The following is a 21,289-nucleotide window of genomic DNA, read 5'->3' on the forward strand; positions in this document are numbered from 1 at the left end:
GTCATACTGGACACCCATCTTCATCGGGTATTCCTCCCGGAGGTAAAGGCCAGGGATCTGGTCACCCTAGTCCAGGAGATTCTCAGGGCTCAGAGCATTTCAGTATGGAGGTGCCTCAAGCTCCTGGGGAAGATGGTGGCGTCATTCGAGACGCTTCAATTTGCCAGGTTCCACTCTCGGAGGTTCCAATGGAACATTTTGTCAGCTTGGTCAGGAGACACTTTGACCATGAAATCCGAGATGATAGTGCTGTCTTCGGACACCCGAGAATCCTTGAAATGGTGGACAGAAGTAGATTCCATTCAGTGGGGTCGGTCATTACAGACCTGGGACTGGTTGATAGTAACTACCGACGCCAGTCTCAAGGGCTGGGGGGCAATAGTCCTGGATCTCAGGCTTCAGGGCCTGTGGACGGCAGAGGAATCAGCGTTACCAATCAACATCTTGGAGCTGAGAGCTGTCTGGAAAGTCATTTCCTTAGCGGGAGACAGGTTACAGAACCTCCCTTTGAGGATTCAGACCGACAATGCCACAGCTGTGGCGTATCTGAATCACCAGGGAGGTACACGCAGCAGATTGGCCATGTGGGAGGTGTCCAGAATCTTCCTATGGGCGGAACAGAATGTTCCAGCTGTATCGGCTATATTCATCCCAGGAATAGAGAATATAGAAGCCGACTTCCTGAGCAGGGAGGAGCTCAAGGAAGGGGAATGGAGCTTACACCCTCAGGTGTTTCACCAAATCACTTCGATGTGGGGAACTCCGGATGTGGACCTGATGGCATCCAGGATCAACCGTCAAGTGCCCAGGTTCTATGCCAGAACAAGGGATCCACTAGCGGAGGCAGTGGATGCCATGACTATTCACTGGCAGGGAGATCTCCTTTATGCATTCCCACCAGTACCAATGTTACCGAGACTTCTGAAGAAAATACAGGGGCAGAAGGTTCCAGTGATCTTAGTGGCCCCGGATTGGCCAAGGAGATCCTGGTACTCGAGGCTTCAGAGGTTGTCTGTGGACTCATGGCGTCTACCTCTGAGACCAGACCTTCTAAGACAAGGCCCATTCAATCACCTGGATTCAGATCGATTGATTTTGACGGCCTGGCTATTGAAACCACCATTTTGAAAAGAAAAGGGTTTTCTGAGGCGGTAGTACAGATTATGATAAAAGCCAGAAAAGCTGTATCTTCGGCAAATTATTATAGAGTCTGGAAGACTTACATTCGATGGTGTGAGAGAAGAAAGGCTCATACATCTCATTTTAAGCTATCAAGAATGATGGAATTCTTACAAGATGGTTTTTCATCGGGCATAAGCCTTCAGTCACTGAAGGTGCAGATTTCGGCCTTGTCCATCTATTTCCAGAAAAAGATAGCCATTTTGCCGGAAATTCAAACTTTTTTACAAGGAGTATCCAGGTTGAAACCTCCATACAAGCAACCAGTAGCACCTTGGGATCTATCACTGGTTTTGGAATGCCTTCAAAAGGCACCTTTTGAACCTTTAAGGTCGGCTGACTTTAAGTTTCTCACGTGGAAGCTAGTGTTTTTGTTAGCAGTAGCATCTGCTAAAAGAGTTTCAGAATTGGGAGCTTTGTCATGTAAATCTCCCTTCTTAATTTTTCATGATGACAGGGCTGTTTTAAGAACAGTGCCTCAGTTTTTACCGAAGGTGGTATCTACTTTCCATTTAAATCAGGAGATAGTTCTACCTGTGTTTCAACCCCCAGAGGGTTCTAAGAAAAGGGACAAGTTGAGAACTTTGGATGTTGTGCGTGCCTTACGCATATATGTGGACAGAGTGAAGAGTGTCAGGAAGACTGACACATTGTTGGTATTGTATGACGTACACAAGATTGGTTGGCCTGCATCTAAGCAGACTATTGCTAGGTGGTTGCGGTCTGTGATAGCCTTTGCATACACCAAAGTGGGTAGACCAGTACCGGCCAAAATAAATGCGCATACCACCAGGTCAGTTGCCACCTCTTGGGCGGTTCGACATGGGGCCACAGCTGAGCAGGTTTGCAGAGCTGCCACTTGGTCATCTGTTCACACATTTGCCAAATTCTATAGATTCCATGAGTTCGCGTCGGAGGACGCATCATTCGGGCGAGCAGTGCTGAGAGCTGCAGACCTGAGCGTACCCTCCCAAAGGACCGGCTCTGGAACGTCCCAGTGTTGAGCTGTGTCACCAGGACCATTGAAAGAGAAAAAGGGATTTTTGTAAGAACTTACCGTTCGAATCCCTTTCTCTGATATGGTCCTGGTGACACAGCGATCCCTCCCTTACGCTCAGTAAGTATGCCAGAAGTTTCATGATGTTCATGTTAAAATGGTTAAAAGTTAACAGTTTTCTGTTATAAAATGTGCATATAATATGTGCAGGCGTTTGTACTGAGTTAATGTATTCCAGTGGCTTTGAAAGATGAACTGAAGAGTCCAGGGATGCAGTAGGGGAGGAGCCTACCCTCTAAAGCTTTAGGATAGGTGCCTGGCTCCTTCGGACCCTCCTACATCCCAGTGTTGAGCTGTGTCACCAGGACCATATCAGAGAAAGGGATTCGAACGGTAAGTTCTTACAAAAATCCCTTTTTTTTGCCGCTAATTCGCATCTCATTACATATGCGAATTCGCGGCAAAAAACGCGATTTTTAAAGGTGCGATTTGGTGCGATTTTTTTTTAGTCTAAAAAAACGCACCCTATTACATTTCGCCCCCTGTTTCTCTTTGTGAGCAATACTATCAGTACTACTGGTTTCCTTATTTTGTGATAGATTCAGACACAATCCAGCAACTGGCTGCAATATTTGTACAGGAAAAACTATTTTCAGTTGCAAGGTGGGAAATATACTGTAAACTGCACAGCAATGTGGGTAATGCATAGCCAACTGTAGAATGTAGTGTGCAAACTGACTGACTATGGTTTATTTTTGCACCCTTGGCAGCATAGTTTGTGTAGCTAAAAATATGTTTTTTATGTGTGACCGGGTCAGTGTGTTTTTTTTTAATAAATAAGATTATGGGCTTTTCCTAAAGGTAAAGGCCCCCATACACCAGAACGATATTGTACCCAATCGTACAATCTCGACTGGTTGTATGATGGATTGTGTGCACACATTCGAGCAATGGGCCTTATTCTAGTTTACTCTTTCTGACAAAATCCTTCTTAGATGGACAAAACCATGTGCACTACAGGTGGGGCAGATGTTACTTGTGCAGAGAGAATTAGATTTGGGTGGGGTTTTACTTCAAAGAGAGATCTACATTGCAGTGTAAAAATAAAGCAGTCAGTATTTACCCTGCACAGAAACAAAATAACTCACCCAAATCTAATTCTCTCTGCACATGTTACATCTGCCCCCCTGCAGTGCACATGGTTTTGTCCATCTAAGAAGGATTTTGTCAGAAAGAGTGAACTAGAATAAGGCCCTATGCGCGGTCCCACTGGTTGGGGGATTGGTCCTCTGATCAGTCATGTTGCATCAGTTGATCAGTTGAGATTGGGAGCCGATTGCAAGTGCTTTTAAGCACATGCAATTGGAAGTTTGATGGCTCATACAACCGGCGTCATTTGAGTGGCAGTTTTCAGGCAGTTTAGGTGTATACAATCAATTGTGAGATGACCGTCGTATGCAGCAGCTGGATTGTATGACGGATTGTATGACAGATTGTGTGTCCAAAAACCACTAGGGACTGCCGGGGAGTTGAAGGGAAAGTTGGACACAATGATGATTGTAAAGGTGCCCATACACTGTACAATTATTGTATGCAATTTGGACTAGATCGCATCGCATAACTTTTGCAATGCAATGCAATGCCATCTAATCCAAATGACATACAATAATTGTACCATGTATGGGCACCTTAAGACAGTTCTTTCTGATGTACGGCCACCTTAAAGACTTAACATAAAATGAGTTTCCTACATTTGCCACCACAATTTTACTACTGCAGCTTAGAGAACAGGGCCATAATAATGGAATTCAGTACCCACCCCTTCCGCCATATACCCATACACACACACACATGCACACATAAACAATGGCCGCCTGCATCTTCCCTACAGATGGGAGAGCACTGTTTTCTCTAAACCATGGGGAACCATGTACCTCCTACTGTTTAATTATTTTTCCAGCCATTTGCCTTTCTTTCCTTGCAGCTCACACCATGTTACCTAATTCCCATAAAAATGGTTGGACAGGTCATTGCCCTCCACCAGGTCAGCAGTGTCATCTCATGCGGTTTGAAATGTTACTATAATCTAACCATTGCACACATACACTCACACAGTAAAGATTGAATACTATAACATGCTAATTGCAAATAGATGAACTCGAACTCATTAAGAAAGAACATATGCCAAGTTCTAAATGCCTATGGCTAAATTAATATTATCACTGTTTATTCTATCATTCACCAGTGAGGCTCCAATGGGGTTTATTCTTAAACAGACGCAATGGACAAGGATTTGTATTACAGCCCATGCACATGAATTTACACATCTTTGCATATGTCCAGGGGCGGGCTGGGCCGGGGGGCAGAGTGCCATATGCCCCCCGGGCCGCTTACCCACCCACTGGCTGCGGGCCGTGCTGCGGCTGGATCAGCTTCTCCAGCCCTCCTGCACTGGCCGCGGCTTCCAGAACACGGCCGCGGCTACAGGAAAATGGCCGCCGGCCCCCTGCACTGAGGACATGTTCTCAGTGCAGGAGGCCGGCGGCCATTTTCCTGTAGCCGCGGCCGTGTTCTGGAAGCCGCGGCCAGCGCAGGAGGGCTGGAGAACCTGATCCAGCCGCAGCACGGCCCGCAGCTAGCGAGTGGGTAAGCGCTCTCCCCCCCCCCCTCCCTCACCCCAGCATATGTGTTTCTGTCACTGTGGGGGCATATCTGGCACTGTGTGGGGGCATATCTGGCACTGTGTGGGGGCATATCTGGCACTGTGTGGGGGCATATCTGGCACTGTGTGGGGGTATATGTGTATCTGGCACTGTGGGGGGCATATCTGGCACTGTGGGGGCATATATGTATTTGGCACTGTGGGGGCATATGTGTATCTGGCACAGTGGGGCATATGTGTATTTGGCACTGTGGGGGCATATGTGTATCTGGCACTGTGGGGGCATATGTGTATTTGGCACTGTGGGGGCATATGTGTATCTGGCACTGTGGGGCATATGTGTATTTGGCACTGTGGGGGCATATCTGGCACTGTGGGGGCATATGTGTATCTGGCACTGTGGGGGCATATGTGTATCTGGCACTGTGGGGACATATGTGTATCTGGCACTGTGGGGGCATATGTGTATTTGGCACTGTGGGGGCATATGTGTATCTGGCACTGTGGGGCATATGTGTATTTGGCACTGTGGGGGCATATCTGGCACTGTGGGGGCATATGTGTATCTGGCACTGTGGGGGCATATGTGTATCTGGCACTGTGGGGGCATATGTGTATCTGGCACTGTGGGGGCATATGTGTCTGGCACTGTGGGGGCATATGTGTATTTGGCACTGTGGGGGCATATGTGTCTCTGGCACTGTGGGGGCATATGTGTCTCTGGCACTGTGGGGGCATATCTGGCACTGTGGGGGCATATGTGTCTTTGGCACTGTGGGGGAATATGTGTCTCTGGCACTGAGGGGGCATATGTGTCTCTGGCACTGTGGGGGCATATGTGTCTCTGGCACTGTGGGGGCATATCTGGCACTGTGGGGGCATATGTGTCTTTGGCACTGTGGGGGAATATGTGTCTCTGGCACTGTGGGGGCATATGTGTCTCTGGCACTGTGGGGGCATATGTGTCTCTGGCACTCTGGGGGCATATCTGGCACTGTGGAGGAATATGCGTATTTGGCACTGTGGCAGAATATCTGGCACTGTGGCGGCATTTGTGTCTGGCACTGTGGGGGCATATGTGTATTTGGTACTGTGGCGGAATATCTTGCACTGTGGGGGCATATCTGGCACTGTGGACATCACATTGTGCGGTGTAATGGGCATCATGGTATGGGGCGTAATGGACATTACGGTGTGGGGAGCATTGGGTAATTGCCATCACAGTATGGGGTGTAATGGGCATCAAGGTGTGCAGCATAATGTGTAATTAGCATCACAGTGTGCGGTGTATTGAGTAATTAGCATCGCAGTGTTGGGCGTAATGTGTAACTGGCATCATGGTGTTCAGCATAATGTGTAATTGGCATTACGGCATGTGGCTTTATGTGTAATGGGTATTACAAGGTTCGCTAAAATGTGCAATCTGCAGGTACACAATACAATCATGGTACAGGCAACGCCCCTTATGATAGGCCACGCCCCTAATTTTTCGGCGCGCCTACGGCGCGCAAAAGCATTCCTTCCAACGGTGACTTGGCTGATTATGGGCCAGTGCTCTGGACTTGCCCCCTAGGCTAAAAGTTGCCAGCCAGCCCCTGCATATGTCCATCCTATTCTGAGTCAGACGAAGCTTGACTGGATTCGTCTTTATAGAAAATAGGGTAATTTGAGAAGGAACACTGTGGCAACAATGTGATTGTACGTAACTGCTATGGCTTGCGTGAGTGTTGTGAGAATATATCAATAGCTCTGAGTGAGTCGTGCGAACAGGGAGGGGTAGCCTTTCTCTGACAGATCTCTTTCACCCAGGGATGCCACCAAGGGGCGACTGCCAGGATGCCAGTCTTGGGCCTGGACAGAAAGGAGGCCCAGGACTGGAGAATAATTAGTCATATACAAATTTTAAATTTCCATTAAAGCAATTTAGAGAGAGTAGTGCAGCCAGTGCTACAGTAGCTCTCACCAGGCACATCAGCGGTTCTAGAAGGGGTAATGGGCCACTGCCTTTTTTTGTCATTCCCAGGCCCCACAGCTTTCTGCTAGCAGACAAATGGAAATTTGCTTTAGCTGAATGGAATCTCAGTAGTATAAGAGTGTCCTGGCTTTCACTGCTGCCAGCAATTACCACCGCTTTCACCGTGACTCCGCCCCGAAATGTTCACATGCAGGAAAAAGGCTTGATAAACAGAGTACCATGTGAAAGCTTAACAAGCATGGGTGTGATGTCTCTAGTTACTGCTTGTTACATAACAACAACAAAAATCACATGATGACTTGTAAACAGTCAAGTTTTACATTACTTTGGTAATTTGGTTCTAGAAAAGACTGTCCTTTTAAAACATCAGAAGAACTGATAATATTTGTTCTTTTTTGATTTTTTATTCAAATGGCTGAATTTAATCTAAACTGCAGATGAAAAAGAGTAATTAGATCCTTCATGGCACGTACTGTGTTCCGTTTGCAGCAGGAACAATTTATTTCAGTGAAATTATGTCATGCTACCAATGATAAGGGATAACTTACAGACAGCTATCACTGAATCTTGCAGAAATTAAGCCCACAGCATAGTCTGTGACCAAGAGCTCACTCCGAGTGAAATAGGAATTTGCTTTATTTTTCACTGGGAAAATCACTACATGTTATAAATATGTTAGGTCACAAAACTGACATGTACAGTAGAAGAAGCTTGGAGACTGACCTTAGTGATTTGTATGCAGCTGTGTGATTCCAATAAGGTAGTCATAAGGACAAGTGTGTCTTGAATCTTTTATTTTCAGATATCTTAAGCAGTGCCGTGTATACTTTCTCATGGAAGCATGTGATGTATTCAAAAGGAGAATATTTTCAACTGTAAACACAATGGCCCTTATTTAGATCTGAGTGCAGTACAACATGTATAAAGAGAGTTAGATTTGTGTGAGTTATTTTGTTTCTGTGCAGGGTAAATACTGGCTGCATTATCTTTACACTGCAATTTAGATTTCAATTTCAACACACTCGACCCAAATTTAACTCTCTCTGCCCCACCTACAGTGCACATGGTTTTGTCCATTTTGAGAACAAAAGAAAAACCGATGGATGATTAAGCCAGAGGTTACATAAACCTCTGAAGGTTCTTATGCTGCAGTTGTTTAACAGTTTGTGTAGGGTCATGTTAAGTGTGCTGTGCTGGCAGCCAATGGGTGTAGGGGGAGGAGTAGTTTAGGCTAGGAAAGTCTTGGGACTAAGGAAGTTCTGCCTCTCTGAGGAAATTCCCTGCCCTCCCGTCCCTATTTTCTGTCTCTACTTCTTCTCTTGGGCAGCAGTAAAGAACGGTCATATGTGTAGATAGAATAGTGTGTATATAGTGGGTGGCGCTCTCCCGACATCGATTGTCAGTAGCCATACTTCTTTGCAGAGGCGTAACTAGATATTCGTAGGCCCCATAGCAAATGTTTGTAAGGGCCCCCTATTTAGCAACTGATGGTGATAAATGTTTGTAAAACATATTACTTACACACCAAAGATGGGCCCTTTTCAGCTCTGGGCCCCATAGCAGCTGCACCCCTTGCACCTATGGTAGTTACGCCCTTGCTTCTTTGCACAGAAGATGGCTGCCACCACGACCCGGGTGGTGGCTGGGAGAGTTGATCACCAGCAGTGTGTGAATGCTATGGTGATCCTACCCCCCCCCCCCCTTTTCTTTCCTCTGACCATAAGTTAAGTGTTAAGGGTTTTAAGCATAAGGATACCAATGGTGAGTTTATTTGTACTGCGATCAGATCTGCATAAGGGCCAATGTTGTTTTGAATTTCTAAACACTATAATATCATTGATAAAAATCACAATAATAGTTTTCTCCATCTTTCTGCTTTTACCTAAGATAAACATCTCTATAGTTACCTCAAGTTACAATGATGCCGCAAACAGTAGAAGCTGTTTTCATAGGATATCCGGAAATTGACTACTGTAGAACAACTTTTTTTTGTGATTTTCCTTCACAACCTCACCCCATTCCATTCCATTATGACCACGCTCAGCAGGAACATTTTCTTTCCATACACACCATCGCATACTTAATTATCGCATATGTTGTAACATATGCGATAATTAAGGCAAAGGACAGCTCTTGCGTTAAGAGCTGTCCTTTGCAGTGAGAGTCGCCGGGTCCCAGCAGGTCCCGGCGGCTCCCCCCTCCCTCACACACCCGGCGCTGCTGCTGCTGCGCCGGGCTCTCCTCCTCCCTGCACCCGGAAGAGGATCAGTGCAGGGAGGAGGTCACAGGTCCGGGCAGCACTGCGCTGTGCTGCACGGACACAGGTGAGGGGGCGATGCGGGGCGGTGGGTGGGCGGCGCGGGGCGGCGGAGGGATGCGGTAGAAGCCCGTTGGCTTCTATGAGGCATCGCCAGATTTTTCTGGCGATGCCCCCCGCCGCGTTAACCCGGCGGGGGATGCTTACAGCATCCCAAAATGCGGTAAAAACCCCGATAACGGGTTTTTACCGCATTTCTTGTTTAGAGAATCTCCCCCTATATCATGTCAGTTTGCCAATATATGCACCAGGCCTTTGTACAGTATGGCTTACCTCCCACAGTGTAACATCCATGGCTGCCTCATCTGGTACACATGTGGATGGAAAGAAAAATACATGGACCTGACAGGTTTTCTCGGAACCTACTCTTAACATTAGAACACTGAAATCACTCCATTTTGTGCCATCTCTTCTGGGATAACCTATTCCACCCAGTCTAATCCTACTCAGTGCGCCAATGATGACTATCTCAGGTGGTACCTTGTGGAATACACACCCTGTAGAAGTTATTACCCAAAATGCAAACACCAATCCTGTATTATGCTCAGGGGTGCCACAAGGGGGGGTTACTAATCAGAGGCGTAACTACTTTTTTGCGCCCCCCCCCCCCCCCGCCGGACATTTCGGGCGCCCCCCCCCCCCCCGAAATATTAACCCCCTCCTTACCCGTCCCCATTGCCGCCGGCGCTTCTGCCTCTAACCCGACACGCAGATCTGTGTCGGGTGACGGGCGGTCCCCGGCTCCGGCTGCAGAGCTAATATAATAAGAGACACTCGGAAAATGGCTGCCCCCATACAGCATTATGGGGGCAGCCATTTTCCGAGTGTCTCTTATTATATTAGCACTGCAGCCATGGACCGCCCGTCACCCGACACAGATCTGCGTGTCGGGTTAGAGGCAGCGGCGCCGGCGGCAATGGGGTAAGGAGGGGAAGGGCAGGAGTCGGGAGCCGGGACCAGGTGGTAACTATAGTCCCGCAGACCCCCCAGGCGCCCACACCTGCCTAGCGCCTCCCCGCCACCGCGGGTGCTGCGGGACTATAGTTACGCCACTGTTACTAATTACCAAGGCTGTGGTCTGTTGGAGGGGCCCTGGTCCTCCCCAATTACTTGGAAGCAGGAACTGTAGAAGCTCTTCACCTCAACCCAGCACACGCTGTTGTGTGTTGGGGTGCAGTGTGGCCAGGGAGGCACTTACAGTACTAATTTTATATACAGTACTATAGAGGCCTTGTTTCCCATGATTACGCCACACCCCAGAGAAATGCCCGGGCCCTGCAGGCTTTCTACTGCCCTGATTATGCTTACTGTACGCTCTAGGTTTTATTTTTATGTCTGTGTGGCTTGCCTATTGCTATATTACTTATATCTTCTGTGTGATTTGCATTGTTTTTATGTCTGTAAAGCACTTTTAGTCCTGTTGGAGAAAGAGCGCTATATAAATAAATAATTATTATCATGATGATGATGTATACTGCTCATCCTCTCTGCCTCACTCTCCATTCCTTCCATTATTGCATGTACTTTTTAGGAAACATTTAGAAACCATCCTCAACATACACAGATTATTCGCAAGCCTGTCCCACCCAACGGGTGTGGATCATTTGGTCTACAGCATGTTGGTCGACAGTCATTAGGTTGACACCATTAGGTCAACATGCTGAAATGTCGACATGGGGTTTTTAACTGTATTTTGAGCCAACATGTCGACACAGTCCATATGTACACTGAAACGTTTTTTAGCAGTTTGCTTAGACAAAAGTCCAGAGAACAGCATCCTGCATCCTGCATCAGATGTGATATACCAGCAGGGGCGGATCCAGGATAAAATGATAGGGGGGGCACCATGATAAAAAAGGGTTTGGGTGGGGGAGGGGCGGTGTTAGTGGTGCCAGAGTACATGCTAAGAGAGCGGCAGGAGAGGGTGGGAATGGAATTAAAAATAGGCCCTGGCATTTAAAGAACACAGGCCCACCATGGTGACAAAAGTGAAGGATGTAGTTGTGCGCGCGTCAAAGGCGCGTTCCAGAAAAGGGTGTGTGGCCACTGGACAGGGGGCGTGTCAACACCATATACAACTTCTACACATTATGCAACAAAATACTAGACCCCATTATACTTGCCCCTTACACATGATGCCAAATGGAATGAGCCAAAATTGACATAATGCCACATGGATTGTGTCAAAATTCACATAATGCCACATGGATTGAGCCAAAATTTACATAACACACGGATTGAGCCAAAATTCACATAATGCCAAATGGATTGTGTCAAAATTCACATAATGCCACACGGATTGAGCCAAATGCATAAAATGCCATACGGATTGAGCCAAAATTCACATAATGACACATGGATTAAGCCAAAATTCACATAATGCCACACGGATTGAGCCAAAATTTACATAATGCTACACGGATTGGGAAAAAATTCACATAATGCCACACGGATTGAGCCAAAATTCTCATAATGCCACATGGATTGAGCCAAAATTCACATAATGCCACATGGATTGAGCCAGAATTCACATAATGCCACACAGATTAAGCCAAAATTCACAATACACTTCATAAACAGGGACATTGTCCACCAAAGGCGCGCATTAAACATTTACACCATAATGTCCATTACACGTTAAGTTACACGCCATTATGTCCATTATGTGTTATGCCAAACACCATAATGCCTATTAAAAATTATGCTACATAAGTGCTGCTTCTCTACATGCTCATTGCCAAGGGTTCCATGCTCATTGCCAGAGGTTCCATGCTCGTTGCCATGTGGGATTACATGCTCATTGCCAAGGGGGAATACATGCTCATGGTAAGCGGGGGACAGCCGCCACCAGGCAGAAGTGATAGCCACTGACAGTGGCAGAGTCTGGCTGTATTCAGAGCACTGCAGGTCCCGGCTATTTGTAATAATTTATCTCATTTAACCGGCTATATCTTCAGGAACCAACTGACCCATTTACATGAGACAAGTATTATATTGAAGAACTTTTGAGTAAGCTTTGAATGATTTTGGTCCAGTGAAACTGGAGCATTTGGTTCCAGAGTAATCTGCCCTCAAAATCATGAACAGCCATGAAATTACATTTAAAAAAAAAAAATCGGTTTACACGCAATATCTCTAGAACTGATTGACCAATTTGGACCAGCCTGGTATCATATTGAAGGCCCAGCGATTTGGAATTGAATGATATCAACAACAAGCTTCTTGCCAGATGCGGGAACTGGCAGCCATCGGAACCGGGTGGGGGTCAGAATTGACGGGTCCCATATTATCCTATGGGGAAAAAAACGTTACAGGTTTGCCAGGCGATACCTCCGGTTCCCGGGGTGCTAGAGACATGGGGCTGGGCTCGTTGGAAAGCCCTGGTCCTCAGCTACAAAATAAATGACAGGGGGGGCACGTGCCCAGGTTCCCCCCCCCCTGAATCCGCCACTGTATACCAGAGAGCAAAGTAGTTATTTTTAGCAAAAACCATCAGGACTTGCTCTGGCACCCCTGCAGAACTTCCCCTAATGAATAATTAAGCAATTGGAAGTTTCCAGTTTGATTAATTAGTCTTATTACTTACCTTATTCACTGACCTTCTGCAACGGCATCTTCAATTGAGACCCTTGTCAGATGTGCGACCCCCATGTGTGTGTGTGTGTGTGTGTGTGTGTGTGTATGTATGTGTGTGCCCTCACAGCAGCCAGCTGAAAGATGGAGGGGAGATGACCAAGTAAATGGTATCAGGTTATTTTTTTTCCCTTTTTTTCTCTCATTAAGCAGGGTAGAAAATCCCACATGTATTTCTTTATTATATATCACTGTTATCAGAAGGGGTTCCGGTTGATAGACTTTTTGACCCTGTCAACCTACTGCATGTCTATCTATTGGATAGACCTATTGACTATCTATCTAATTATACGCACCAATCAGAAGTGTGCATACCTGTGGCAATCCAAACTTGAGAACAAGGTCAGTAAGTTTTTTTGCGGACAAAACCTCCAATTGAATACCCCCATAATACATCATAAACTATAAACATTTTCATGTTCGCAAGCACCTTGCATACAGTATGTAGCAAACCAAAACCTATGCTGACTGTAAGTGAGTATTTTGCTTCAGCAACATGGTGACTGAATATCTAAAATAAACTCTCAGTTAAGGCTTTATACTATGCTGTATGACTCAACCTTATGATCGTCATTCATTCAATTATAACGCAAGACTCTTGGCAGTCCGGGTCACATTGTATTTTTTCCTATTTAATTGAAAAGAAGTTAACACAACCTCTGCAATGTTTAAACTAAAACACGACATCTTTCTGCACAATGTAGTACACTATTATTATATATTTGCTGAATTTAACAAAAAAAAAATGTTTGGAATGTGAACTGGTTAGGCGCCTTTCCAGGAGATATATTTTTCTATGGCCTCCAAACTAATTTTCTGTTAGAAACACCATTAAGAAATGGAACGGAAATGGTAGAAGTCAAGACAAGCTATAGAATACCCAGATGAATCTCTAACGGAACTGCTGGTTTAGATACGAAAAACCAAAATCCACGATCACTTCAGCAGATTTGCACATAGATCAATTGGCATCTCAGTAGACATCGACTGTATATTACTTCTTACAAAAAAGATCTGCATATTGGTTATCAATTGTATCCTTTCCTATGAGCCCAAACCTCAATGTTGGTATTATCTTATCCCATTCAATCCCGATGAACCCCGCAGCATCAGAATTGAAACTAGAAATAGACTATTCAGCACAGTCTATTTCTACTGTACTATGTTGGAACAAGGGCCATGCTGCTCAATGCAGGGGCTCTTCCAGCATACCTGTAGATGCTGGCTTCCCCTCTGGCAACATGCTTGTCTGCAGTGACGGTTCTTTATCTGTTACAGGAGCTGGGTGTTGCAGCAGAGTATCACACTGCAGCACCCATCTCCTGTCACTGCAGAAGAGCCGGTACTTTGATGTTACTCTTTTTGAGGGTGACACCCTGGTGCAGCTCGCACCGCCCGCACCTGGCTAGTGACAATATCGACAAATATATTATATAAAGTCCCAAAGTAAGTAAATAGCCATAGTTGTAGCCCTGGTTAATCTAAGTCTTTAGGCCAAGTTATTGGCTAAAACTGTGTGCCATGGCAACCTGGGGTGACTCGGAGCACTTGCAGGGGTATGCTGGGTTGGTGGTCCAAGACCATATCAAATTACTTATGGTCAATGTAATAGGCAAAAACAGTGCTGGTGGCTTCCAATCATAAAATATGTGGAAAAACAGAAGTGAATCCTGTCACTTGCCATATAACTGAACCTAAGGATTACATATAAACACAATTTATTTAATGTAATATGTTTTTCTTAAGTACTCAATAAGAAACGTTTGGCCTAGGGGTGTCACAAAAACCTTCTGTTACTCTAGGGCGACGGGATTTGAAAAAGTTTGAGAACCACTGGGCTAAGTATGACTCATCCCAGAAGTCAGTGACAACACCACATCTTACTCTTGCATCATGGGACCTATTCAGACCTGATCGCAACTGAAGCAATCAGTTAGCCCCTCCCCGCCTGTGTTTAAACCTGCCAATGTGCACGGCTGTGAATGGCTTCAAAGTCGCGCGGAGAGGGGGAAATCCATTCGCAATCACTCATTGTAGAATGGATTTACCCCCCGCCCACCCATGTGCAGCGGTGTATAAGTCTACAGTTACTTGGTGCTGTATTGACCCCGGGGGAGATCGGGGCCACTTCTAACGTCATCGTCCCTCCCTCCAAATGGTCATACCCAACTGCATTTTGCGCAGAAAACACTGGAATGCCTCCCGCGAATGCTGTATTTCCTGCGCTCACAGGCCATCACTGTGACTGTGCGGCTGCACGGAGGGCTCACGCATGTTTACTGTAAACTAAGTCTTACAATAATCATCAGGACAAGTGATGCTGAGAAGACTTTTGACAGAGTGTATTAGTGGATTGGGATATGGTGGTGGCTGAGACACATGTGATTTTGCCCTAATTATTATCACTGCATCCTCTCCATCTATGTTAAAATTCATTGCTCCCTTTCCGCTTCCCTTATATCTTGAGTGCACCAAACACGACTGCATCGTATGCACATTTATTTTATTAAAGTGCCTTTAAATTATTTATCAGTTTTTATTCTTATTTGTCCTTTTACTATATAATATGTAAAAATTCTTTAACCTCCTAATGATAAATCGACATCTGAAGCAGTTCTTGTGTAAATGCCACTGTCACAGCACTGCCATATGCTGCAAATGTATTTAGTTATAGTTATTAAATGGATTAATTAGTCGTCTGAAGTGATTTTTGTTGAGCCCGAGCTTATACAGCATGTGTTTTCAGTTTTTAACATAACTCCAGTTTTTCTGTGCCGGCTGTGCCAAAAACAGTTTTTTGTTTGGCATATTATCAGTTATTTCAGCATACTTAACAGTTTAAAAAGAAACTAGCATTAAAAGTGTTATTTCTACAGTTTTAATGATAAGTGTAAACATCCAACTAATAGAAAATAAACAAAAGAGCAAATAATATACACAAGAAAAACAGTTTTAACAGCAAGCTACAGTATATTACAGGTTTACGCTGAGAAAAATACTGCTGGCTAAGTAAGTGGAATACCTGGCTTAGCTGTCTCTAAAAATTGCATTTCTGTAAAGAATTTAGCTAGGTGGATGTGTGCCCTTTCCAGTCATTTCAGTGATGAACAAAACCTTTCTGAAGTAGAAATAGGCTTCCGTACTGGTAAACTGTACAATATTCCTTCCACTTGTTAGGTCCACAGGGTACTATGTAAAAACCGGACCCGGACTAGACTCCGGACCGCCGGACAGGACATCAAAAGCTTGTATGGTCCGGTCCGGGGGGTGTCCTGTTCGGGCGGTGTCTTCTCTGGGGGGGTCCCTGTGATAGCTATCACCAGGGACATGGGAGAGGGGAGATTACAGCCTCCCCGTGTGGTCCGGACCATCCGGTTTTTGCTACATGCCCGGATCATACAGGGAGACTTTATTCTCCCCCTCCTCCACTCCCTGGTGACAGGTGTCACAGGCAGCCCCCCGGACAGGACAACCCCCGGACCGGACGCTACAAGCTCCAAAATGCAGAGTTTGATATCTGGTCCGGCGGTCCGGGGGTTTTGTCCTGGTCCGGATTTTACCCATACCCGGTCCACAGCCACCTTTGTGCAACTCGCATACCCTTTTTAAGAAAGAAATAAGATGTCCTATTCAGCCACATGGGTATGGCTCATTGGAAAGACACCAACTTTGTCGACAAGCCTAAGGTTGACATGCATGAAGGTTAGGTCGACAGGGTCATTATTTCGACACAAGCATTATGTCGACATGGGGAAGGTCGACAATCAAAAGGTCGACATGGGGTTTAACTTTTTTTTGTCCCGAATGTTGTCATGGACACTGAAACATAGCACCACGTGCCCTCGTATGGCTCGCTGCACCCGCAATGCTTTGGGCATGGTGCCTCGCTACGTTTGGCACACTATTTTATTCTAGTGGATGGTAGGACATGAAATACCGCCTGTCGGCACATGTCGTCTCAAAAAAAAGTGAAAAAACCCACGTTGACTTTTTGACTATCGACCTTCCACATGTCGACCTAATGACCTTGTTGACCTAACCCATGTTGACCTTACTGCATGTGCACCTTTAGTCACATCAACCTTCATGCATGTCGACCTAGTGGTGTCGACCTAATGCTTGTCAACCTAATGCTTGTTGGTCTAGTGACAGTATCCCCAGCCACATGACCATCAGCATTTATTATGGTAAATGCCCAAAAAGTACTGTGGGTGCAATAAGTTTAACATTAGGGGTTTGGCTCTCCTATAAAGTAACTGGATGTTCCTCTGAGAATGCAGGAGCGGTGATGCCTGCTTGGGGTGGTCCGGGTCAGCGCCGGCCCCGTATTTGGCGGATAACGGATGGAATAAAGGTCGGTCTAGATTTCATTACCAAAGGGGAGAAAAATCATTCAATGGTCAGCGATAATCAAATTATCTCTCTCCCGTTTGACCGAATGCAAGTGAGGGAAATCAGGCGCCGGAGAAGGGACGGGCGTTAGGCCAGGCAGTGGGAGGTGTTTACTTGTTCACTAGGCTGTGATTACACCCAGGCTGGCAAACAGATCAGAATCAGGCTAATATCCATCCATATTCTGTCATGCTCAGATCACCTCAGTTTTCTGGTAATGGCTAAACATGGCTCACACAGTAAGACCTGCCGTCCTTCCAGGAGGTGGATTCCACATTACACAAACCATTATGACTAGAAGCAAACCAGGAACTGAGTTGGATTACTTCTTAGCCCTTGCTGCACATATAACTTCCTACCAAATGTTCCTTTACTTACAGTACATTCCCATTTTTTAAAGTAAATATATATTGAACACATTCTCTCTGCCTGTTGCTGTGGTATATCACCCACTTGCACTACACCAACAATTCTTTCAGCATGTCATCTCTTAAGATTCCTTATTTCCTATTATCTGACACCTTTATTATCATCTTAGGTGATTCCAATATTTACATTTATTATCAGCCATTTTTTTCAAATTACTTTCTTTAATCTTCTCATTTGGATCCTCCCAGTGGGCCGACTGGCCAACAAGGTAACACTGGCACACTCGCCTCCTCACTGAAATCCATCCATTTTTACTGATCTGCACCATGCCCCCCCTACCCTCTATATTGTCCTCTCCTGATATGGCAGCCCCACATCTTCACCAAACCCTTGTAGCGGCCCTCGATCAAATGGTTTCATTTACCATCTCCTATGAGCATCAATCACAATCTCAGCCATGACACATTAAATAATTGTATTCCCTTCAAAAAGAATCTTGCAGATAGAAACATTTGGATATCTTTAATTGGTATATGAGTACACCACACACCATGAAAACTTTGAATATACAGTACCTGCCTTCCAGTTGCTGATGACGGAATCTTAAGGAAAAATACACAATTTGGATTACATTAGCGCTTTATCACAGGTTCTCAAATTCGGTCCTCAGGACCCCACACAGTGCATGTTTTGCAGGTCTCCTCACAGAATCAAGCAAAATAAGTAGCTCCACCTGTGGATCTTTTTAAATGTGTCAGTCAGTAATGAGTGCACCTGTCAGGTGACCTGGATAACTTGAACTGTGTGGGGTCCTGAGGACTGAGTTGAGAACCACTGCTCTATACGGATGACATCAAACTTTCTCCATCCTTACTGAATCTTGTGCTGTTGCTGCTGAACTTCTCTCTATCATTCATCTTATTAAATTTGGTATTAATAACCGTTAACAGAAGCAGCTTTCCTGATCTCATGCTCAAGGCCTAGTTGTCATCCTTGACTGAGAACTGTTCTTTTTTTTATCCATATCCAGTCTGTTTCCAAATCCTTGATAAACCAATACATAGGTTTTACAAAGATGCACATCTGACTTGTAGTATTCACAACCTACCATTCCAGCAATTTAAATTGCAGACACCGCCTTTGAAATGTCAATGTCTATTATTCTGCTCAAGTGGGTGAACTTCTGTTGTAGATCCGTTTGTTTATCCCTGCAAATGCTAATGGGCATTAATAGATGGCCATATAAGATATAGCCACTGTACAATCAAAATCACGTTCATAGCCATTATTACATGATACAGTATACGAAGGACAGGCAATAGTGGGGCAGATGCACTAACACCCCCCCCCCCCCCCCCCATAGCACTCCTTATTGTCTCCCCCCACGTCCTGCGCATGCCCAATGCACTTTCCTCCCCCCGGCCGGCTGTCTGGGCATGCCTAAGATCTCGCTAAAACCATGAGATCTCCAGCGCAGCCCCAGCCAGAAGCAAGGCTAGCGTTGTCCCTGCAGTGGGGGATAGGACAATGCTAGCCCTGAGCTGCCGAAGCGGCCTGGGCAATTTAACGCCTGGGCGGCTGGTAATACATCGCCCCGGCCGCTAATCGCTGAGGGTGATTACAGGGGACAGTCCCGCCGAGTACGGGCTTTGTATCACTTTCTTATAAATATTATGTTGTTTAAAATGCTAATTAATAAACTAAGCAGACACATACGTTAGCTATAAGATACACACCGTCAGCAGTTGTGAGCTGATTTTCCTAGATGAAATTCTGACGGAACTATTCAGTAAAGTGATATATTTCTTCTGCTACCCTAGTAATGTACATAGGATGTAGAGTCATTAGAAAAAGCATTTAGTTACAGACTCTAAAGTCATTTTACCAGACCAGAACAAAAATAAGGTACACAGGCAAATATAAAGTAGATTGATTTTTCTAATAATTACAGTTACATATCAAAAGTATTACTAAATAAAACAAATCCAGGAGCTGAGAATACAGACTGTAGAACACACATCTTTATTTACCAGCATGCCTTCCAGCCTTGACTTAAATGGACTCTAAGGCATACTCCAGCTCAGGAAGTTGCCCTAGGGCGCAATACTGCATTGTAAATATTGCCTGCAGTCCCCAATCCCAAACAAGCTGTCTCTCTCTGGCTGCAGCATAAGTGGTAATTACCTGATATTCACTATCATTTCAGTATTGTGTACACTATTAGGGTTCCTTTCTGGTACTTTACAGGCCATTTGTGACCACTCATCACATGAGAAATATGGGCGAAGCTGGAGATATAGTTGCTAGTAATGATGGTAGGGTTATACCTTTCTCAGAGCGTAACGGCTTCCATTAATGTAGAATGTATTTCTTCCCTTAAAACGCAACAAATTATCTGTTAACATGTCTTAACAAAAACAATGTTCCCAAGGCAGGCGTGTGCCATGTACTACATCTTACACCATTCTTGTGTGCATCGTAGGTGCTGCAGCTATAGCTAGGAATTCATTGTCATTTTATCACATTAAATTATATAGACAGAAATATTTATTGTTTTTCCCTTTACATTTGTGTTGAATCCCAGTTCTTTGCTGGAATATACTACATTACTTTATTAGTTTGACATGATATTACAGTCAGGGCCGGTGCCACCACTAGGCAGCTCTAGGCATTTGCCTAGGGCGCTGGCCACTGGAGGGCCCCAGTGTGCAGCAGGGACTGGAGCATAGAGGTGAGTGGCAATGGCGGCCTCTGATCCCCCCCCCCCCATGGGAAATAACACAGCGGCCTGCCGCCGTATCACACCGGGCATCGCCCTAAACCCCCTGCCAAGTCCCCCCCGCCCCGGGACACTGCCGTAGCCTGCCGCCGCAATCTAGCTCCGGTGCTCTCTGCATGGTGCTCTGCATGAGGCCCTGACCAGTGCTGCCTGTTTGATGGCAGGAATTGGGCGCCCTTAAGAGATCAGGGGCCCCTAAGTAAAGTACCCCCTGCTCCCTCCCAACCCAGCTCTGCCGACTGACCCGGCTATCATGTTGGGAGGTATGGTGTAACCATTTCCAGCCAGAAGCCATGTTTCATGTGTTGTAGCTGTGCAGAGCATCCTATTCCTACTCATTCCAATCTACAGAGTTAACTTCCCCCTACGGTATCTTCCCAGGAGTTAACTGGTAGACTACTCCTGATTAACACCTATCTAGATTAGCACGATTGTCAGGCTATAACAAATTCAAGGCAGTAACAAGGAGGACACAACAATTAGTAAACTCCCTCCATTCTATTACTTAATAGCACAATAGACATCTGACTTCTTAGCTAATTGTAATTATACGTAAGTGTGATGCCCCCTGTGCTTTTGGGAAAATGAGATCACTTTACCATTGGTATGCTATCTTATTAGTAAATCTAATGGTGTGTACACACTTGTACAATGTGCATGAGATTTTGACTATATAGTAAAAATCTCATCTGGATCTCATGCAGATCGCACAGGTTTTAACCCTTACGATCCCGATACGATCCCGATGCGTGCTTCCGTATCGCAGTCAGAAAGGCTGCATTGACTATATAGTGCCGATTTGCACTATATAGTCTAAATTGTATGCAGATAGTCTAAATTGTATACATAGTCTAAATTGTAATTTGGTCTACAAGTGTGTACACGCCATTAGTTGCTATCTAAGCGAGATACATTCAACAGTAAAGAAATGAATAAAAAGAGAAAACAAGCTAATACTGAAATGTCGCCGAAGTTACTGTACTTAA

General features: G+C 45.3%; 1 protein-coding gene across 1 annotated transcript in view; it reads left to right on the forward strand.

The window, feature by feature from the left end:
• RORB (RAR related orphan receptor B) overlaps positions 1-21,289 on the forward strand; it is a 213,335-nt gene that overhangs the window by 51,050 nt on the left and 140,996 nt on the right. The gene's annotated exons all lie outside the window — the stretch shown is intronic.

The sequence above is a fragment of the Crinia signifera genome, chromosome 1 (genome assembly GCF_055691185.1).
Source record: "Crinia signifera chromosome 1, ASM5569118v1, whole genome shotgun sequence".
NCBI classification, from domain to species: Eukaryota; Metazoa; Chordata; class Amphibia; order Anura; family Myobatrachidae; genus Crinia; species Crinia signifera.